Here is a 7505-nt window from a genome sequence, read left to right on the forward strand (position 1 = left end):
CTCTCTCTCTTTCTTTCTTTCTTTTTTTTTTTTTTGTTGTTTTGTTTTGAGACAGGGTTTCTCTGTGTAGTTCTGGCTGTCCTGGAACTCACTCGGTAGACCAGGCTGGCCTCGAACTCAGAAATCCGCCTGCCTCTGCCTCCCAAATGCTGGGATTAAAGGCGTGCGCCACCACCACCCGGCAATTTCTGAATTTCTTAACAGTGGAATTCCAGATAATGTATTGTATTTTTTTCCTTTTATTGAAATAGATTACTTTCTCAGACAACATATCCTGATTGCCCTTTTTCCTCTCTATAATCCCAATTCCTCCCCATCTCCCTTCCCATCCCAGTCTGCTTCCTTTCTGTCTCTCATTGGGAAAAAACAGACTTCTGAGAGATAATAACAAAATATAAGAAAATAAAATATAATAAGATAAAAAACTTATTGCATTATTTTTGGTGGCAGTAGTGTTTTGGTGCACATGTGAGTGTGCTCACATGTGTGTGCAAGGGTGTTTGTGCAAGCACTTATGGAGGCCCTGAATTGATGTTGGGATAGCTTTCTTTGTTTTGAGATGGGATTTTCCTGTGAACCTGAAGCTCACTGGCTCAGCTAAACTGACTGACCAGCTCCTGGGATCCTCCTGTCTCCACTTCCCAACACTGAGGTTACAGCGGCTGGCTTTTATGGGTTCTGGGGATTTGAACTCAGGTCCTCATGTTTGTACATTGAACACTTTACCCATTGATAGAAGTAATCTTTACTTACCTATGTTTGCAAATGCTCTTGAGAATTATCTCAGAAATTTCGAAAGGAATGATTTGGACCAGGGCTAACACATACTATTGCAGATCACCCTGATGGCTGACTGAAGTGGAAATTTTTGGTTTCTTTGGAAACTCAGTTGAGTCACGTGATGTTTTTCTGGAAGCTGTCTTGTGAGAGGATGTTTTACTAAAGCAGACACACGCGAAGACGTTTTGCTAAAACAGGCATGTGAGAGGGTGTGTGATGTTTGGAAAGAATATAAAAATAACCCCATAGACAGCGAATGGCACTCTTACATTGTTAGGCCTTGCAACATTTTGCCGGTCTACTTCTTTGCTGGTTTTTTGTTTTTTGTTTTTTTCCTGGTCTTCACTTTGTAGAGAGAGACACACACCAGGGAACTTCTTGTGGTATCCCAGCTGATTCCTGCCATTTTCACTAACTCATGCCAATTTGGCAGAACTTTGCGGTTTCAGCTGGATCGGACTGCTGCTGCTGATTCATGTTTGGTGTTTGCGATTGGACTGGATTGCTAGTATCCTGACAATGAAGAGTGAAATAGGTCCCAAAGAACAATTTCTAAACAGGTCCACAACCCCCTTTTCCTATAAACTTTCTTTTCCTCTACCTTTGGTCTGTGGGCTAGAAGGAAGATTGAAGCATTCTAGAACTCTAAATAAAGTAGGTTTAGAAAAACTAAGCCAATGAACTTAGTCCATTCCTGCTATTGTGGTTAAATACCAGAGTCAAGATACCTTATATAGAGAAAAGATTTATTTAGCACCCAGGTCTGGCAGCTAGACTGAGCGACCACACCTTCCAAGAGGCTCTGCTGGGTCATGACAGGGTGATGTCATCATATAGTCGGAGCTGTACAAAGGGTAAGATGGAGAGAGAGGAAGTAATGGTCAGGGAGAAGCTGCACATGCTCTATTCTGCCAGTCCACTAGCCAAGAGGGAACTAACTCCTTCTGGGGGTGCTTCCCCAATAACCTAATCCTCTCTCTTAAAGCTCTTCCATTCTTTTTCTGGGTCATTTCACTGGGGGCAAAGCTTATGACACATGGCCATTAACCATTTCCAAAGTGTAACACCTGCCGTTCCAAGCCTTCTATCCTGCACTGTAAAAACAAGAGTATTTGAGAGGTCTATCTTGAACACCCAGCCTTCTGCTATTTGTAAACTCCATCTGCTGCTGGAGTACTTACCTCAAAACCAGGGAATTCTGGGATGTGAGCCAGCAGCGTGCCAGCAGGCCGGACTGCTCACAAAGCTAGCTTCAGCTGCAGTTCGTGGGGCTGCCCAAGCAGACACGGAGTGAGACTTTCCCCATTTTGTGCTCAGGAGCTGACACACCTCTCCCTGCCTCATTGAGCAATAACCACAGATCTCACTTTACATTCCGTTCTCCAGGCTGAGAGCCCATTTCCAGGGAAAGGAGGCAAGAAACACACCAATCAGAGTGTTGAAATAAATAGAAATGTTGAATCCCCAGTGGATCCTGGAGTTCAGGTCCTCTGAGGGACAAACATCTACTGTGTTTTATTAAATGTTTTCTGTCTTAATAAGCACTGGGAAATACCAGAGCCATCTGTACTTCCTGCTAACCCTGGGGACTTAGGAAGGCAGGCACTTGGGGCCTCTGAATAGTTCTGTTTCCCCACTGCTCAGTGGTGCTCGAAATGGCTTTGCCCCGAGGCTGCTGTGGAGTCGCCTTAGGAGAGCAGTGTGTGTTCTACCACACAGAGCCCTACTTCTGACAAGACCAGACGGCTCCTTTCTTGGCTCCTTTCTAAGCCCCAAAGTTGCCTGTAGAACATTTGCACATGAGCCCTAAAAGGAAAGTATTGAGAAAGGGCTTGTGCTTTATTCAGTTTGTATATATTACACAGGAGGTGAATTTGAAGTTCCTGCATAAACAATTAGCTGCAAGGAATGTGACAGTGAAGAGATCTAGTTAAATCTAGTTTTGAGGTCTTCTTCACCAGGGGGAAGGTAAGTCCAACAGATTCCTCATGATGGAGTAGGTAGGGCCCCCTGCCGCCAAGTGACATGGCACTTGAGAAAGGGACTTTGGGCTGGAGAGATGGCTCAGGCGTCAAAGGCTAGGTTCACAACCAAACATATAAGAGAAAGGGACTCTAGTCCAGGGCCTGTTATGACCCCCACCACTTTCCAAGGCCAGATGTTAGAGAGCTTCCCACGCCTGACAGCTTTTGTGTCCCATTCTCTGGTTCATCAGGCGTTGGTACCCACCTCGTCTGCAACGGTTAGCCCAGAGATTTGGAGAGAGGGTGGCCTGCAGGCAGCCGTCAACATTGCATAAGGCATATTCCCTTCTTTTTGCCCCTCAGTAGCTCTGACTCAGAGGCTCCCTCCAGTGGCCTCTGGTGGACACTGCATCATTGTCGCTGGTTCCTGACAACCTGTTGCTGAGAAGGCAGAGAAGGCTGTCCTAGTCTTAGATACTACTAGATCCTTTTCTTTTAGATTCCTAAAAACAAAGACATTAGTTTAAAGCCATGTGTGTTTCCTAAGGTTAGACAATATTTGAAGGGAAGAGGGAGAAAAAAGAGGGAAATTGGAGAAAAGAAAAACTGAAAGCAGGAAGGGAATAGGGGTGCAGGCAAGGAGGGATATAAGTTGCTAAGATGGCTGACATCCTTTTAGAGCAGCATTTCTCAGCCTTCCTAATGCTGTGACCCTTTAATACAGTTCTTCATTTTCACTGGTACTTCATAACTGCAATTTTGCTAACCTTATTTATTGTAATGTAAATTTCTCTGCTTTCCAATGCTCTTAGGTAACCACTGTGAAAGGGTCATTCGACCCCCAAAGGGGTTGCAACCTATAAGTTGAGAACCGTTTTTTTAGAGGGAGGGGCAGGAAGCAGTGCATTGGTGGGTATGTCCAGTCTACACCTGTTGGGCTCTTCTGTCACATTATGTAATGGGACTGTCAATGCTATTTGCCACCTGCTCAGGAGTGGGCATCGTTCCCAAAGTTAAAGAATTGAACTCCCACTGGGGGTGGGGGACCATCCAACCAAAAGCCACAAAGACTCACCAAGTTGAAAACAGGCATTTAATCTGAGTTCGAGGCCAGCCTGGTCTACAGAGTGAGTTCCAGGACAGCCAGGACTACACAGAGAAACCCTGTCTCAAAAAAACAAAAACAAAAAAAAAAAAAACAAAAAAGAAAAAAAAAAGAAAAAAAAAGAAAACAGACATTTAATGTGGCAGAAAAGGAAGAGCAGAGACATCCTGCTGGGAAAGATGGGGTCTCCAGAGTTGGCCGGCTGTCTAGTGGACTCCAGGCTGGTCATACACAGGACCCCTGGAGTCTCTCCTCTTTCGATCTCTCTTTTCTTTCCCAGGTCCCTCCTCCCATGACTGCCTCTCCTAGGACAGGGTGGTTCTTGGTTCAGGAAGATAGATGAACCCAGTGAGGTTTCATTCCAGCTACAGGGTCTAACTGCTGTGAAGGGGTGTCATCATTCACTTCAATCTCTCCTGGCTGCCCGTTCCCTGTATCTCTCTTTGCACTTCTGCATAGATTACCCTCTAATGTCCTAATCTGGTGACTGGGCACAGTTGGTAGACATACCTGTCACAGAAGCATGAGGACCCGAGTTCAAATCCCCATCACCCATTCTAAAAGCCAGATAATCCAAACCAACATCCCAGCACTGGAGATGTGGAGATAATAATAAAGGTCTCAGGCTTGTTGGCCAAACAGTGTAGCTCAGCTAGTGAGCTTCAGTTCAACGAGCAACCTTGAGGAGGACACTTGACATTAATCTCTGACCTCAATCTACACGCCCACATATGGCACCCTCCAAGACTTCTGCAGCAGCACTTGCCTCCAGATTCCAGCCCTGCTTGAGTTCCTGTCCTGACTTCCTCCAGTGATGGACTATCACCTGGAAGTGTAAGCCAAATAAACCTTTCCTTCTCAGCTTGCATTTTGGTCATAGTGCTTTGTTGCAGCAATAGAAACTTGACTAAGACCACCTGACTTCATAAGACACTGTTTCAAAAACATCAAGGAAAAAAAATCATTGGTATTGGTAATACTAGAGAGGCAGATGCAGGAGGATCTCTGTGAATTTGAGTTCAGCCTGGTCTACGTAGTGAGTTCTAGGCCATCCAGGGACACAAAGAAGAACCTTTTGTCAAAATTAATAAATAAATAAAGTGTGAATCTGGGTCTCCCTTCTCCTGGGGGAAGCAGAGTCAACAAACAGGGGTTTGGAAGGGCCTGTGAATATGACAGAAATAACAGACTTATCTCCGGGATCAGCTTCAGGGAGGCAGATCAACTTTACTTGGGGTGAATCAAAGGTTGCATAGTTTTGGGGAAGGGAGTAGGAATGTCCAGGGTGGGAAAAGGTCATTGGCTGAAGGATAAGGCGCCGAGATACCTCATTAGCATGGAGAGGCATTCCAGGGATCTCGGGTACTTGCTGAAAGAGGAGAAAGGAGGCTGACCATGTAAGCTAATCAAGGCTACGTCGACATTCCTCAGGTAGAGGGTGGGGTTTGACCACCTCAGACAAGCTCAGAGAAGGAGAATTCCTGCTGGTAAAGGGAGTCCCCCATTTTGTGCTGAGCTCAGAAGGCTATCCGGACAATGGTAGACTTTGACTTTAATTAGCAGGGCAACAGGTATCAAGTACCCAGTGCAACAAGGGTCTCAAGTCTCTACTCTAGAACCCCAATATTGTCCCCTGTCCTTATGAACAAGGCCAAACTATTATAAAATCCCATTGATTTACCTGTGCACGGGTGTGGGCATACATACGTGCATGCCACGGTTGGGGGTATTTGATGAACACAGGTTGTCAGGTTTGCCTTTCACCCTCTGAGCTATTCCTCCAGCCCCAAAAAGGCCACATTGTTCACCTGTGAGAGCAAGCCTTTCCCTGCTGGCCCTGAACTCCTGCCTGCCCTGCTCTGTGTCCCAGCAGGTCTCTGATTCTCCCACCTCAGACACAGATTCCCCTTTCTTCACCACTACCTTTTTTTTTTTTTTTTTTTTTTTACTTCTTCAATGGAGCTGTTCCTCCTGTGCAAACACAGAATTGAGGCATTTTGCTCATCCACATCTGGTGCCTCCCTTTCAACTTCTCTGCTCCATCACTGGCTCCCTCTTCCTCTTTTCTCTTGCTTCCTCCCTCCTCTCGTACTTTCTTCGCATATGTGTGTGTGCTTATGTGTGTGTGCTTATGTGTGTGTGGATGTGTGTACACCTGCCCTGGGAATCTTCTTGCCCTCCATCTTGAATATTGAGGCAAGGTCTCTCGATGAAGCTGGAGGGTACTGGTTAGGTTAATGTGAGCCAGCTAGCTTTGGGGATCTAGCCGATTTGCATAAGTAGCCATGGCTGCGTGGCTTTTCTATGGGTTCTGGGAATCTGAACTCAGGTCCTCATTGTTTGCTGCATTTGACATCTCCCTAGCTATTGTTTTGTTGCTTAGTTTAGTTTAGTTTAGTTTAGTTTTGTGACAGGGTCTTGTGTAGTAGCTTAAGCTGACGTCAAGCTCGCAGTGTAGCCAAAGCTAGCCTTGCACTCTTGATTCTCCTGCCTCTACCTTCCCAATGCTGAACTGGCCTTCCTACCCAGTACTGCCCCTGCTCTTAAGAGTACGTGGCCTCGAGCATCTCTCAGCATGACCACCAGGTGGCGCCCGCCACTCGGAGGTGCTGAAAGGGCTATGCCGAGTGGGGAGGACGACGAGCTACACCTGTGCATGGTCGTGCGCGCTAGAAACCAGCCTCTGGGAAGCACAAGCCATACATGACTGCCTGACAGACTGATGCGCAGCTTATGTTTGGGTTGCACCTCCTTTGACTGTATTCTGCAGGTTTGTTAGGATTCTTCCTTGGGGACGGGGAAGCAGAGAAGCGGGGCTCGGGGGCTCGGCCCGGGTCAGGGTGGTGCTGCCACCTACTAATCATTTAGGAGGTAGCTAAGATTCAGCTGACAGTTCCGGAAGGGAGGCAGGGTGAGAGGTGGAGGAACCACATATCCTTCCTTACAAGCTCTTCAACCTCTCAGTTAGCTGCCTCTGCCTTCTCTTGGCTTGCCCTGGAAGCCCCCTGGAATTCACAGTCAGCAGGTGGTGCCAGGAGGACAGAGGCCAATGTGAAACTAACATTCAGGGACCTTGATTAGAATGTTTAAAAATTCCGAGCTGGAGAGATGGCTCAGGGGTTAAGAGCATTACTTCTCTTGCACTAGACCAAAATTCACTTCCCACAGAGGGTAGCTTTATAACCGCCTGTAACTCTAGCTTCAGGGCACCTGACACCTGCTTCTGGATGTGCCAGCACATACACGTGTGCAGCCACCCCTCCCCCCAACACACAAATAGACTTTTTAAAAAAGATTTATTTTTTGTGTATGAGTGATTTGCCTGTATGTATGTATGTGTGTATGTATGTGCACCAACCACATACATGTAGTGCACATGGAGGCCTGAAGAGGGTGGCAGATCCCGGCAACTGGAGTTAGATGTTGTGAGCCACCATGTGGGAGTTGAATCCAAGTTCTCTGGAAGAACAGCAATTGCTCTTAACTGCTGAGTGATTTCTCTAGACCTAAAACAAATCTTTAAAATAATGTTTCAGAATTGGTAGTCTGATGTGGTTGACACTTACAGGCTAGTGGTTCTAGCCAACTCAGTGTTCCCCAAACCAGTGAGAAACTGTCTCAGAAAAACACAGTGAGGCCTTCAAGATGGAGCAGGA

This window comes from Grammomys surdaster, unplaced genomic scaffold, assembly GCF_004785775.1.
Source record: "Grammomys surdaster isolate TR1022 unplaced genomic scaffold, NIH_TR_1.0 133, whole genome shotgun sequence".
NCBI classification, from domain to species: Eukaryota; Metazoa; Chordata; class Mammalia; order Rodentia; family Muridae; genus Grammomys; species Grammomys surdaster.